This window comes from Rhipicephalus sanguineus, chromosome 1, assembly GCF_013339695.2.
Source record: "Rhipicephalus sanguineus isolate Rsan-2018 chromosome 1, BIME_Rsan_1.4, whole genome shotgun sequence".
In the NCBI taxonomy this organism is placed as follows: Eukaryota; Metazoa; Arthropoda; class Arachnida; order Ixodida; family Ixodidae; genus Rhipicephalus; species Rhipicephalus sanguineus.
Window position 1 is genome coordinate 240,173,661 of NC_051176.1, and position 16,042 is coordinate 240,189,702.

General features: G+C 44.5%; 1 long non-coding RNA gene across 1 annotated transcript; it reads left to right on the top strand.

Annotated features, from left to right (window-relative positions):
- The first annotated feature begins 522 nt into the window (after nucleotides 1-522).
- Nucleotides 523-15,259, top strand: LOC119375320 (uncharacterized). The gene is made up of 4 exons (XR_005180354.2): nucleotides 523-758; nucleotides 9,353-9,470; nucleotides 11,605-11,804; nucleotides 15,082-15,259. It is a non-coding gene; the product is annotated as an uncharacterized LOC119375320 (long non-coding RNA).
- The last annotated feature ends 783 nt before the right edge of the window (nucleotides 15,260-16,042 follow it).

Genomic DNA, 16,042 nt, shown 5'->3' on the forward strand with positions numbered 1-16,042 from the left:
CCTCCGTGGCTGTCTCGCTCGATCACGAATTCAGCGCGGGAAATGAAGCACACGGCAGTGCCGAGCGTAGCGGCGACATCAGCTGATCACGCCGGCTTGCTTCCCTTTGCTTCAACGCAACGAAACATCATGCCTTGCAAGATCACATACTGCATTACGTAAAAGTGTTACTGCTTTGGAGTCATCCTGCTATTCACTGAGGACGGACATACAACTACTGTAGAGTTTTGCTTCGGCGGCAAACATCGATCGTAAAGCCGCACTACTACGTCCGTGGTACAAGCAGTAGAAACCTGTCGTCTGCTAGAACAAAAAGAAAAAAGAAGCTACTGAAAAAGTATTTAACTTTTCTCGTATAAATTTTTCTTGAAAACGTCATTATTTTTTAACTATTTTGCCCAACAACATGCATTCTCTAACAGTTTTACACGGCGACGTTTTCTTTTTCTTTTTCACGAACAACAATTCAAGCTAGATCCATCCATAGCCGAAGCCACATGTTATTTGCCTTTGTTTGCGAGCGTCTCGCGTGTGTTCTCATCCACAAGAAGATTGAAGGTAAAAGCATTAAATTTACGCAAGGAAGCTTCGTTCCTCGTTTGTGCGGTGTGCAAAGATTTCACGCAATTCCCGCTGTTCTCGGGGTGCCGATGAAGTACGAGTCGTTCAAGGAATCAACGAAATGTGCGGGCGCTCGAATGACTCCATGGCTGACACCCGCGGCCACCTGCTACACGCCAGTGCGAAAGAAACTAAAGGTAAGTGGGACAGCTTATTGTGTAAAGCATGCTACTCGGCGCAAGGCTCTGTTACCGCACTCGGACGTGGCGTCGTAAAGAGCCTTACGCACCTTTGCGAGCGACGACATTGTGCGCGTTTCCGATTCGCTTCGACTACGCTGATCTGAGCGTAGCCATGGCGCATCGGCACGGCCTTACGGGAGCGAATTCGCGAGAATTGCGAGAACATGCATGTGTGTGATGATCGATTTTTTCTTATGTGCATTGCAGTCAGCAGGACGCAAGTGGCGCTTGCTTCGTTTGTTGTTGATAAATCAAAGCCTGCAGCGCCATTTGCTGCTGGGCAGCATTTTGCTCACGTTCGCGGGCTATATAATTCGTAGCGTGGCTCAATTCACCTAGCCAAACACTTAAATTGTGATAATGAGCCTACATTCACGGTGAAGTGTTTATTATGCGCTTGAACGCTGGCTTGAGCTAGTTAAACGTAATCGTGTGTTTGCCTTGTGTAGGGAGAGGTGTTAAAAGAATCTTTGTGTGTATATGCACGTCGCCTTCGCGTGTCAGTAATATTGCACCAGCCAGCATCCACGTTGGACATCTGACGGTTATGAAAACTTGCATGCACAATGTGAGACTTCATATTCTGTCAGAGTTTCGCTTTTTATACATAAATGTGCAGCCAGCATGTAGTAGAATACATTACGCTGCTGTGTGGCAGTGGTGTAATTATCACAGTGCTGTGGAGTTGCTGATGCAAGGATTTATAGGTACGATGCAGGAGAATTTCTCATCTGACTAGCTCATCAGGCTTGTGCGTGTTTTAGCGCAAACAAGACAAGGACAGAAGGTTGACATGTAACGACAGGACCAGCACACAGTTACGTCTCACCCTTCTGTCCGCGTCTTGTTTGCACTGGAATACCTATGTTTGCATACTTTTAGCAACAGGCTTTTCTGTTATGCTTTTCTTGCCCAATTTGTGCTACAGTACAGTCGTCAGCAATACGAATGTAAGCATTGAAGTTAGCATTTAAAGGTCAGAGTGACTAAAATGCATAGTAATGAACAGCATAAAGTAAGAACGAGAAACATAAGAACAATGCGGGACAAGCACAGACTGTCAAATGAAATATTTATTGCACAAGAACTTGCCTAAATAGCATTAGCCATACACCTCGTGCACGTGAGGGTCCGGTTAGAAAAAACAAGTTACAAAATCAACAGGTTCATTGATTTCGTAACTTGTTTTTTCTAACCGGACCCTCATTTGCACGAGGTGTGCGGCAAATGTTATTTAGGCAAGGTTCTGCGCAATAAATTTTTCAGTTTACAGTCTCTGCTCGTCCTGCATTGTTCTTCCTTTTGTCTCTCGTTCATACTTTGTGCTGTTCATTACTATGCATCCATACCAACTGGCTTATTTTACGACTATTTTGGACTATATGCAGTTGGCAAGCGCAATAGTATTCATAACAATTGCTTAAGTGAAAAGGTATCTCTTGCTGTTCAGTAAGTCACATTTATATTGTTAATCATTGATTAAACGTGCAGTGATTCCACTCCTGCGCCAACTGCGCCAAAGTGCGCCAAATTGTATTTACTGCGCCATCCTGATAAAATCGACGAAATTTGCGCCAAACTGCGCCAAAGTCTCGGGTTGGGAGGCGTCTGTCACCGGCAATCGCACCGCCGGCGCGTCAGAACATGTGCAGCTCGATCTTGGGGCTGCCAATAAAGTCTCAATCATGGACCAAGAATTATTCCGCTGAATAAATAGCGCTCGCGCGTGCGTTCCGAGTAAGCCACGATGCCATGCATGGTGCTGACGCAGCTTCTGTTCTGCAAGTCGGCTCGACAGCAAAATGCGCTCTCCGCAGAGGCTCGTGACGTCTAGGCCTATCGGTAGCGAGAAAGTGCGACGGCGATGCATCGGCGGACGTCGTCTGTTCCAGAAACGCTGCTGATAGCTCGTTTCAAGCGTCGCACGTAAGGAAAGCAATGTTCAGTAATAACTACATGAGTGCCGCTAAAATGTCTCACTTCCGTTTTCCGGACATCGCGGAATGAAATCTGGGATCGCTCGCAGTATAGATATATGGGACAATATGCGAATTTTCCTTGCTTCGCGTTTATGGAAGAGCACGCGAACGGTGGAAACGCGTTGACAACTTTTCCTCAGATATACTTTATCCATGGATCTTCATCCAGAACAGCTTTTTCGTAATTCCTTCCGCCAGCACGTCCGAGTTTGTATAATCACTCTGCGGTAAATACCACCTAAAAGGCCCTGCCGTTTCGAGCTCACGTGGCTAGGGTACCAATTCGAATTTTTTGCTCGCTTTTTTTAAAATCTCATCTCATTAGTAAAATCATATCTCCTGGTCGGAGCAGCCGCAAATGCGCAGCTGTCAGTAGCGGGCCCGTCGCTGACGGCCCTCAGTGAAGCGGCTACGCCATGTTACACGTCCGCCCCTCGATTTCGGGGGTCAATAGCTAACGGTTAAAAAAACTCAGTTTCGCTTAAGAGTGAAGCAGTGAATGCTATACCAAAAAATTGTATTGTGAAACGAAGTAAGACTAGCAGCTAACTCTTTTGGATCCGATCTCGCGTAACTCAATAAAACGCTGGTTTAAGGGAATATGGCCCCTCCCGGAACCGAAGCGTTTCCTTGCTCTGAGTTCTCTAAACGCGAAGTAAGCGTTGAGAGCACAGCAAGTTTACGAGCCGTCTCCTGATGCCTCGAGATAGCGCACGCGCAAGCGACTGCGCCCTTCGAACGATGCGTCCTCCCTCCCCCGCCCCCCTTATGTGCTCCCCTGGCGTCCCTTGATGCTCCTTACGAAAGAAGGGCGGGGCGTTTCCTCTCTGATGAGCAATCGACGGCAGGCCCGCACGCGGGAAGATGTTATCGCATGCGCTGTCCGTGCGGCGGAGACAGATGGCCGGCTAGTTTAATCTCCGCTTCAGCCGCGTTCGTCGCCAGCGCTCGCGAGCTTTTACCCGCGGCTAGAATGCGCGTGGTGATGTTATTAATTTGGACTTTATACGGAAAATTACGGCAACGGCGACGGCAAAAATCCGCCGAGAGTGTCCATATAATTGCTATCGCAAGGGTCAATGTACGGGGCAGATTTTACGCCCCCCCCTCTTAGGTGATTAGGGGGGGGGCGGCCGCCTCCCCTGCCCCCCCCCCCCCCCTGTGCGCACGCCTATGCTCCTGGGATGGTTTTTTCCATGAGATTTGCAATGAATCGAAATTTTTCTAGCCTTCATAAGAGCCCCATGATAATACTGAGGTGCTTGAATGTTAATGCAATATGCTTCTGTATTGCACTCCAGGATGTAAAATTCGCTGCTCCAAAGTGCTCCCAGATGCAAAATTATCTGCTCCAAAGTGCTCCAAGATGAAAATTTTGCTCCTCCAAAGTGCTCCAAAACGGAAATTTTGCTGCTCCTAAAATTGCTCCAAATCAGAAGTTCTCGGTAGCATCACTGAACGTGTATTCGGTGTTCTCTCTCGTTGTGCTCACAAGCTTACATATCAAAATAGATGAAGCATATATAGGCGTGCTTTCTAGCAAAGCAAACTATGCTGTTAGATTGAACACCTCACAAAAGACCGCTGCATGCTTACTTTCCACTCATTCAGGTGTGTTTGAAATACATTTCAATTCCTCAGCGCACTGGCAATAACCGTAGTAGCACCAAATGTTGACACGTTGTCGCCGCCACATTGAGAAAGTTACGTGAATGTTATGGTAACATTGCTTGCTGCTAGGGAACACTTCACACTGGGGGCAACATTAACCATTGTTTGAGTTCTATCTTTAAAAAAAATGTCGGCGTGCCTATAGGAACCTTACACTGTGGGAAGATATAGGTGGCTATTTTGATGTCATAGCCAGTCGAGGTGGTAGTCCGGAAAGTGCACGCGGCAGCAGCTCCCGCTTCAAAGGTTCTGCCGCGATGATGCACTGTGTGGTATATGTTCCCCTTGTATTGTAGCGAGCATATATAGCTACTCTACTGCAGAAGTTGCACCCAAAGTAAGGCAAAGAAGTTGCAGTTCGAAAAAGATGGTTGCTGCGTCTACAACACACCGAAGGGCACATGGTAAACCCTATACATACCATGCGTTTTTGACCACGTCGAGGAGCAGTTTTTCTCAAAACCTAATAGAGTTATCCACATAATACAATAATAATTTTTTTCAAAATTTGGCACTCTTTAAACTGTACCAGATTCATTAAAATCTGGTGATTATTACTTTTTTCAGTGAACTTTTTACCACTAGGACCTAAATTTTGGGTTAATTTGCATCTTTCAAAATTTGTAACGCAAAAACAGGTAAGTGCCTAATTTCAATTCTCGTACAATATTTGTGTGCACTTATGCTGAATACAAAGAAAAATAATGAAACGGTTATGTTGAAATACATGGAAAATAATGGTAGCTAAGTAATAAAAACATAGTTTTAAGTCAATCAAGGTTAAAGTAAGAAAACAGCTTAAAGGCGATCTCTTGCCACAAACAACGTTAAACTTTTATTTGGTGCCTACAAGCTTGGTAATCATTGCCAAAGTCATTTTTTCCCCTTTGGAGCCTGTAGTCTTGCTTGCCTTGCTTCTTATGTGGCATTAGGAAAATTAAATTTACCGCAACATGACACAAGGACAAGAAGGGAGGACACAACACGTGCGCTAACTTCCAACAAAATGGTTTATTTCAACCGAAGCACAAATATATGCAGTGGTGATGGTCAAACACTACAGCCAGATGTCATGCGCAGAGAACTTTTTTGTCATTCTGATTTTAACAGGAGACGTGCAGAAAAGTGATATTTTCTTATCATAACCTTTTATACAAGCTATGCACACCAACCACAAAACTAATCCATGTTCAAAAAATACAATTCTTTTTCTGTCGGGGACGGCATGCTTACACAATCGCTACCCAACTGCTTCTACTATTAGTCTCGTTAGTTCATCACGGTTGGTCAATAACACCTTGGTGTCCCCAAAACCCGGGGCGCACCCACAAGCTCTGCAGTGCATCGTGAGCCAGCCATCGTTACCCTTCTTCACAAGGCTGAAGTGCTCTCGTAACCTGTCATTTAGACGGCGCCCCGTCTGTCCTACGTACTACTTTCCGCAAGAGAGGGGAATCTGATACGCCACCGCCTCTTTACAGTCCACGAACTGAGTCCTACGTCTTATCTTGCAAGCAGAGGCGTCTTGCGGTGCTGGACTACTCAGTCTGCAGGTAGAATTAAGCTTAATTCGATTAATTCTACCTGCAGACTGAGTAGTCCAGCACCGCAAGACGCCTCTGCTTGGAAGATAAGACGTAGGACTCAGTTCGTGGACTGTAAAGAGGCGGTGGCGTATCAGATTCCCCTCTCTTGCGGAAAGTAGTACGTAGGACAGACGGGGCGCTGTCTAAATGACAGGTTACGAGAGCACTTCAGCCTTGTGAAGAAGGGTAACGATGGCTGGCTCAGGATGCATTGCAGAGCTTGTGGGTGCGCCCCGGGTTTTGGGAACACCAAGGTGTTATTGCCCAACCGTGATGAACTAACAAGACTAATAGTAGAAGCTGCCCAAATCACAAAGTTGGGTAGCGATTGTGTAAGCACGCCGTCTCCGACAGAAGAAGAATTGTATTTTTTGAACATGGATTAGTTTTGTGGTTGGTGCGCATAGCTTGTATAAAAGGTTATGATAAGAAAATATCACTTCTCTGCACGTCTCCTGTTAAAATCAGAATGACAAAAAAGTTCTCTGCGCATGACATCTGGCTGTAGCGTTTGACCATCACCACTGCATATATTCGTGCTTCGGTTGAAATAAACCATTTTGTTGGAAGTTAGCGCACGTGTTGTGTCCTCCCTTCTCGTCCTTGTGTCATTTTGCGCTAAATTTAATTTTTCCTAACGTCTTACCCACAAGGCCGAATTTGTCCCCTTGTGCAGTTCTTATGTGAGCTGTTATGCAGCTCTATTCACAATGTATTGTCGATTGTGGTCAACTTCTTTCAGCAAATTTACTGTGCTTTGGCCAGGCTTCAGTCCTAATGATTTCAGAATTTCGGCACATGTGATACTGCCATCATTAGATGAAAAAAAAAAGCACCCATCGTCGCAATGTTTAAGACTCTGAAGCCTAACAAAGTGCAAGGACTTTGCGACACAATTCGGATTAGCTCAACACTTGCACCACACAGTTTGCATGCGCAGTTCTGTCTAATTGCATCACAAATAATATTGATGTCCATTAGAGCGTACCCGTTGTCACCCTGTGCGCGAGTTGCCTTGAAGGACGCTGAAAAGGGTGGGATTCAATGATGAAGAGTGTGATGGTTCAGTGTTCGGCACCTCAGTACGTCGCTAGCATTTATTCGCAGTTGCAAGACAACTGAATTAGTTGCCACGAAATATACTGTCGCTGAAGGCTTTCTCTATCCTCAGCATCTCAACGTATCGATTGGCACGACAGACACAAGGTGTGATGAAACTAGGAGCTAAAATTGTTTGAATAGACGCGCTCTGAACCAAGAATGTGAATAGAGACGCACACAGCATCTTCGGATTGTCTTTGCTGAAAAATTAGGCATGCAGAAAGTTAGCTGACAATTTCAGAAAATGGACTGTAAGCGCTGAGTGCATACGAGGCGCTTGTCTTGGGTGCGTGTTCACTCACTACTTGCTTCCGGAAAATGAGGTTCTCAGCTACAAAAAAGAAAAAACATTCAAAGAAAAGCACGAATATGCAAAATATGGAGAAAAGGACACACTTCCCAAATTGCAAACAACAAAAAAGTGATTTTTTTTTTAAATTTTGCCTTACCCTGTGCTCTTAAAGGAGTACTGACACGAATTTTAAAAATTTTGGTATTGTTGCTCTAAAAAAATACTGGTGTCGAGAAACCTAAAATGAGTATTGTGGTGCCTGGGAATGCATCGTATATATTTTAATTACTGCTACCTTTAAAAGACACATTCGGTTTCGATATCGAGGGGGCGGCTTCTCAGTGACGTTTCATAGCAGTGTGACGTCACGGGGATACAGAAACTTGCGACGTACTAGGGGCAAAACCGTCATCTGCTCGTTGTGCACGTAAGCAACGATGAGCAAATTGTCGTCCAGTGGCCCTGACAGTGATTTCTGTGATTTAGGCTGCATGCAGGATGCAGAACTCGCTAACTCAGGGGAGCTGTCTTGACTTGTCGGGATAATGTCCATTGCAGTGGGGCTGGCTTGCAGATGCTCAGCGACGAAAACTTCCAAGTCAAATTAGAATATTTTACACATATTCAACTCGGGTGTGTGGACAGCGTTGACGCTGCATATGGAAGAAACAAAAAATGTCCCTTTTTCGATGTCTCAAAATAGTGTCAGTACTCCTTTAACGAGCACAAGACCAAGGAGCTATTTTGAGCAGTGTCGTGGTAAATGGCTTACGCACAGGACAGTCCCAACAAGCATCACGTCTATCCTTAGCACTTTCTCTCTGGTAGGTAAACTATGCCTGGCTTTTGGAGTTTCTCTGTTTCGGTCCCTAAAGCTACCGAAACGTTTCGGTCTCTTTAGGGACTTCGCAAAGCTTTTCTGGGAGCATGTGCGGTAGCTTCATGGAAAGAAGCGCAAGTACAGTACATACTAGTGTGATCTCCTTGATGACATTGAGGTTGCAATCTTTGACAGTAGTTCCAAGCAAGGAGCACGAGGTCAGTAAATATGTACTCAGCAGCACTCTTCTGGAAGGATCCTTACGATACAACGAAAAAAAGCCATCTATGCTCACCCGTTCGCACTTCATGCAGCCGACTGCATCATGTACGTAAACTTGTGGCCACGCGTCGACGCCTCGGACATTTGCGAATTACTTGTCTTATGTTTTGTCGAGCTTTGTCATGCAGCAGCAGTGAAGTCATAAACGGCTCTAGGCCACAACATTGTGAGAAGCGGCTAGTTACACAAGCCTACGAGAAAAGTTGGGGCTGATAGCGTTGTGGTCATGACATGAGCAAGTTATAAGGACACTCTAACTCCTGGTAAATATTAATTTTATTATTGTTTTATTTCATCTGTACCCAGTTGCAGAAACAGTGAATGCCTCGTTAAAAAGGGACCTTACACATGAAGCCACAATGGTCCTGCATCGTCGCAGCAGAACCTAATATGATTTGTGTGTAAGTGGACAAAACAGAGCTAACGAAAGCCAAGCATGATTTGGCTACCTAAAAAGGAAGCAATGAGGACATACGTGATGCTTGTCAGGGTTGCCTATGCGCTAAAGCCATCCACTCTGGTACTGTTCTGATAGTTCCTTAGTCTTGTACTCGCTGAGGCGCACCTTCGGCATCTTGAAGACGTTGCAACCATCTTTCTGTGACTGTAACTTTGCCGTACTTCGCATGCAACTACTACAACCCACAACTGCACGCGCTTCCCCGATTGCCAGCTCATCTGGCTGTGACAACAAAACGGGTTGTACCTCATTGCCACCATTGGTGCAAGCTCCCTATAGAATGCTTCTGTGTCTTGCATGTATATCTGTGACTGAAAAACATTATGCAAACTATGCTCATCTCACAAATTGGTTGCAGCACTGTGGAGGCTGCAGGGTGGCTTTGCCAGTAGGAAGGGCGGAAATTCCTGAAGATGTGTTCATCCATGTTGCATCAGCTGCTTGGTGTTTTCATGGCATCTCTGCACACGTGTTGGGTGAGTAAAGTAAGGTGGTAGCAGAGCAAGGAAAACGAAAACATGGCAGCACCACTTGAAGCGCGTGCCTTTCACTTTGAATTTATCAATTTGTCATCGTGCACTGTGTGGCCTGTAATATTTAAAGTGGCACTTATATTTGCTTTATATTTGCATCCTCATGCTTCGACAGCAATGTATTTGTGACTATTTTACATTGTTTCCGCGATGTACTTTCAAGTTCTTGGTGACAAGGCATACCTGCCAAGTCTCCCGGATTACCCGGGAGACTCCTGGATTTTGAGCGTTTCTCCCGGTTGTACGGGTCATAGGAAAATCTCCCGGAAATCCAGTTTTGCCCCGCGCGTCCAGTGCTTTGTCTGGCCACATGAGCAAAGTTGTCTGGCCACGTAGTAGAAAGGATTCTTCTTTTTTTAACGATGGGAGAAAGGTTCAACTCAGTTTCATTGCGCATGAAGTAGCTGTGCACTTTGCGCCGCAGTCCAGCACTTAAAATGGTAGCCGTTACCGATGTCTGTCGAGATAGCGCGTTCGCCAGCGCTCGCGACCGTCCCCGTCTCAACGGTGCCCCTTATAGTCCTTTGCCCGACGAAATAACTGGTAAGCAAGCGACGACAGGCCTCGCGCGACGGTGACGGCCGGGTCGTTTCATCTCTGCTTCAACCGCATTCGTCCCTAGCGCTAGCGCTTTTTCTCGCACGTGAAAAAGACGATGCGTAAGCGATGTTATCGGTTTGGACTGTGTACAGATCAGCGGCGACCGCAATATCCCGCTGACATTGTTCATATAATTGCTATCGCAGTACCCCCCCCCCCCCCCGCCCCCGCGGTCGGCATACGAGAAAGGGATACAGGAAGTGGTGCTGAACACACTTGGTTAGCTTTGAATTGAGCAATCTTGAATTTCATTTTCGCACAGCATTACATAAGCTAGACATTACAGGTCTTATAGCAGTACGAAAAACATGCAATGAGCAAGGCTAGAAATACAAAAATTGCACAAGGAGGTTCAACACAAAACTAAGTTCACTTAAAATATTTGGCATGAGCTCTGCGTGTTTTCCAGCATAGGTCCCCATTTCACAATTCAGCTCATGCAGAGCAGATTGTGTTAAGCAGGACACTCATTTTAACATATTAACATGGCTCAAAGCATAAAACAATTAAAGGGACTGACAAACAATTCTTGTGGTACTTGTTCTCTTTAGTTCACTGGAAAGCTAACTAGTCACTGTCTTAATAATGGAATAGTAACGCTGAAAGTGCTGTGAAACATTTTCAGAATTTTTGGATCTGTGGCTACTATGAAGTTGTGTACACACAACACAGGCGGCAAACAGTGGGAGGTCAACACGACAGCGGTACGAGTTTATGCACTGCAGTTTGGTGCACATGCGTGCATTCCGCATGCGTGTGCCATGGCTCGACATGTCCCACTAGTTTACACGAAGCCAACGCTGCTTATTAGCATCAACTCCTTTGCCTAGTAAGCAGCACAGAATAGGACGGGGATAAATTATAATATAATACAGTGTAATTTTGAGCACTAATTATGGTGCACATTAAAGCATCAAACTATGTACAGCAAACAGAACGACTCGATAACACATCATCAGGCAATTTCTGCTAGGATGCATGGCATACTGTTTTTTTTTACCTTTAAACGCAATTTAAATATGTAATCTTACTCAAATTGCGAAAAGCATGCCCTGCAATTCACGATCTTTTTATTTCCACCAGGATCTAATCACACGTTCTGGCCAGTTGTCGGTCCCTTTAGTGATTAATAAATCTTTGCTTATTTTTCAGTGTAGTACCACCATCAGTGTCAACGTAAGCCATTTCATTAAAGAAGCCATCCAGAGCATCCAGCTAACGTTGCCTGCCTGTCCAGTTAGGGTTGTGGTTGTGCTGGATGAGCTTTTTTTACATACAGTGCGCAGTGAACTAACACCTTCAAAGTCAAGCGCAGGTTCAAAAAAAAGAACTAAAATAGAGGTTGCGAATGCAGGACCTTAACTTTAAGAAGGGATGCCTCAGTATGCCTTCTGGAAATGGGAGTGTTTTCTTTTGCTGCAGAATTTCGGATATTATAATTTACAATTCTAAAGACCTTATCTACGACCTTGTGCAGGTTGATCTTAAGCAGAAAACCAGAAGTGGCAGTGGTCTCCAGAAGAGACCAAGGACCCCAAGCTCTCTCTGACACAAGCAGGAAGGACACTGTGGTGCATTGAAAACTTGCTCCAGTAGTGCATTGCCAGTGCACTATGCTGCTGTTTCATCAAGGAGAAAGGAGGTGACCAGCCCGAGAGGAACTTCATGCTCTACAGTGTGAGTGCCTGGATGGTTTTGTTTTTGTCCTGTCACACGTGCTGAATAGTGGGTGAGATTCAGCCTGGGTGGCTAGAAAGAATAGGGGTGACAAGTGTGGTAATTTCTCTAGCCAGGTAGTGTCGACTTTTGCACCGGTGCTGTTAGTGGCCCCAAGTGGTGCACCTGTTCAGAAGTTTCAACATGGTTGTGGCTGCCGCCACAGACTGCTGTAGCTTTGTCACCTCGGTAAATGTTCAGATGCATCAGGAAAAATTCGCTATATCACTTTCTTCTAGAGCTGCCAAAATTTTGCATTATACTTGAGTTTTGTTCCGGGCGTGAGAGCACAAATGAGCCTAGCATAGATTAAATGCTGAAATTTTACTCACGGGAGGCCGTGCATGTATGCCTGGCCTTGTTATCATTAGCACCTTGGTGGGTCAGCATGTATGGTGAAAAATTGGGTATCCGTTGCTTCATGAATGCTACATAATCCATCAGTCACATCCAGTGAATCAGATGCAGTGGCATACTGGTCAAACGGTCTCGTTGCAGATAAATGATGCGTAAATGGCCATTATTTGCAAAAAAAAACATATCAGCACATTCAATGAATAAACCATGTACAGCATGGACCGCTTATAACAAGTTGCCAGAGTCGCAAATATCTGCACTATAAGTGGTACTGCCCTGTAAACAAAACAACATTTGTGAAAAGCTGTACATCTGAAAAACATGACCAACAGGCACCCGCATGATTCCGACTATCTAGGCGTGCAACTTGGGCGTAAAGTTGTCAATGTTGAAAGGTTAACGTCTGCGGACCTGCAGTGTCGACATAGTGAACGCAGAAACAAGAAAACAAAAAGAAAGAGTGCCGTAGCGGAAAGCCGCTGACTGACTCTTCAGACCTCCACATTTATGCGAACTTCGCTGTGGTACAACACTGGCCAGAAACTATACGGGGAAAGGCTATTGAAATTTCGGGGGCGATGTCCAAAAAACAGTGACAACCTTGAACCACCAATCTAGTATTGCACATGCACTCCCTAGTTTTCGGTGAAGATTTTAAGTCACTCCTGACTGCAACAACTCCAAAACGTTTCATTCACTCGGCACCAAACCATAACCTTGATTGTCTGCAGACACTAACAACTAGGAAGCTAGTGCTCGTTAGGCCTAGCTTGCGGGAGTTTGCCCCAAACAACACGGATATCGGGCGTAGAAGATGTTGCACTCCTGTCCTAAACAGTGGGCAGCAGGTGTGAAACGAAGTTCCGGTCCGCGATCAGGAAAGTCACGCCAACTATCCTGAAAGAGTCTTCCAAGCTTGTAAGTCCACCTGCTGGTGGCAAAGGCAAAAGCTCTGTCGTGTCTCAAAACATTATCACTTGCTGGGGAATAGAGGTTGCACGCACAAGATCTCACTCTACGATGAGACTGTTTTCCCGACAGAAAACCGAAGAGCCAAACAGCAGTTACGTGCACTTCATGCAGACACGGGTGGCCCTTCAGAGCGCAGCACACACACAACAAGCAGCCAGAGCAAAGGGAGCAAAGGCTTTTCTGTTGCCTAGGCAATCACTCCCCCTCTTCACACCATGATGCCCCCCTTGTTTTTCTTTTTTTTTTCTTCCACTGTTTCCTGTTCATTCGCTCTGCATCTCATCCTCCATAACGCTGTGGTTCTTCTCTCCCAGGCTGATCCGAAGCGCACTCGTTTCGAGTCTCTGAGAATTTTGCAGCAGCCGCCTTATAGCCGATGTTTCATGTGGGGGGACTGCACAGTAAGCGGCATGCGTGTATACGTGGTGCTTTATGGGAGGGTATGCTGAATTCAGAAAAAACTGCATTATAACCGGTCCTGCACTGTGAACGATTGCGTTATAAATGGTGTGAAGTGTACATAAATATTTTGTACACCTTAGACTGGGGCACATGTTTACATTGAAAAGTTGAAGATACTGGCTAAAAGGAAATATAACTAAACGTAATTTTTTATTGTAGCCATTTGAAATGTTTCTTGTCATTCCACAGACAGTCCTTACAGCATTCGTGGCCTTTGATCACGGGATTCAGTGTTGTAATTTTTCTTCCTATGCTGGTTAGGGTTAACCAGATGTTGCACTTACTTGCATTACGACTGCAGCACTAATTCTGTCAACCAAATTTTATTATCGTTCTTCCCTTGTAATGCGCACTCTGAACTTCCCGTCCTGCGATGGCATTAGGTTGCCAGATGTCCGTTGCTTTGCTTTGCTTCGTGCTTTGTTTTTTTCTGCGTAATTGAGTTTGAAGATTAGTCTCTCATTGTGCTCGAGCGGGGTGCTATTCCATGTCATTTCTGTAACAATGACATTACACTGCTGTGTCATAAGCGCCGATTAGGTATTTTCTAGGGGTGTGTTAGAAATTTGTGGATAGGTGGTTAAATATTTCTCTAGTCGATCTTTCTATTGGATATATCATCAGTGTTCATGAACGCAAGTACTTTTTGGTTTTTCAAGTCTCCAACAGTGTGATAATTTTGATTTCTAATTTCCAGAGTTCACATAATAAATTTGATTTTGTGTAGGGGAAATCACCTATGCTACCATACTCTTTCAGCTCAATTGCAATTCACTTTCTATATGTCTTGAGTATGCCAATAAATTACCTTTGTTTATAATGGTGCTATTATGCTTTTGATAGAGAATGCTTCACATTGTGCAGTTGTATTCAATTTTTTTATAACACGAATTGATTCAATTCTAAAGCTTGCCGTTCACTTATGCCTATTTCTGTTTGGTGGGCTGTTTTGGTCTGGCTGGCACAGACCTGCCTACTTGTGTGCTGCTTTTTCAGCTTCATAACTTGCAGCATTTCATGTTACAAAGCTGTTCAAGATGGTATTATTGCAGACAAACTAAAGTTTAAGGGAAGTAAATGCACATGTACACATTACTAAATGCTCATTAGGGCTTTTACTGGCAATACTTAAAGTTTTTGTTAGTATACAGAAGACATTTAAAATTCAAAGTTTTACGTAATGAGATTTCAACAGATTTACTACACATAAATATGTTCAAAATAGTAAGAAGCACCTAGTTATTTTCCATGCAATAAGCATGCCATTACATTTTTTGCATGCGCTGGAGCTCACTCGTGCACTTTCCTTTTCTATTCACACAAATACATAAAAAAGCAGTATGTGCATTTCTTTTTCAGCATCATTCTGTGCGTTATTTCTTCTGCATGTGAACTAAGCTGCTTACATGTGCGTCTGACATCATGTGTTTATGATTTATGCATGCAGATGCCTACGGAGAACACCTCAAGGCGCATCCAAGCAACGTCCTGGAGGCACAGCGCCACCGGAATCTCAATCGCCATTTGGGGGACCTGCTTAAAGTCCTTAAGAAATGATTCCACTGTGAGGCTTTCAAAACGGCATGAATATTAATTTTATTCATTATAAAGTTTTCATTTTTAAATTCCTGTTGTTGCACATTGTTTTGCACCATCTTTCCATGGGTGAGATACAACTCGTGAAGTGATGGTGCAAGGTGACCTCATTTGAACAGTCAATTGAGGTATGCATATTGACACAGCTAGAACGTGCTATATAAAACAAGTTTTAGTCCTTGCAGCGGGGCTGGTTTTTGAAGAGCATGTAAATTCTTTCTTTATGCGAAGACTAATTTTATTGAATTTTACCAAAAGCTAAATTTTATGCCGTCCTAAGCAGGGAGAGTTTTAGCTGGTGTTTTTTCTATTACATAAAACCCTGCATTATTTGGTTGCAGTATGACTGCAGCTTATGATGTCCAGCATATTAATTCAGTAGCTTATTAACACATTTGTTTCTTCTAAAAGCCTTTGTTTGCTCATCAAGGCTGTATCTAGATATAGCAATCATATTTCACCTTCATGCAACATTAAGACAGAAATATTCACACTATTTCTACACAGTACAGCTTTACAAATAACGTGAATGGCCAACTGCCTCTTATGTTGCTTTCCACGAGGTCTAGGACGTCCATCTGATTTTCGCATAATGCGGCAGATAGCTGCATGATTTCCGCATTATGCGGTTTTCCGTAAGCTGCTGTTGTCCGCATATTTCCGCATGATATGGCACTTTCCATAAGCTGGGGATGTCCGCATCTTTCCGCACGATATGGCACTTTCCATAAGCTGGGGATGTCCGCATCTTTCCGCACGATACGGCTTGCCGTAAGATGCGGATTCCGCATCATGCGGCTTTCCATATTCCA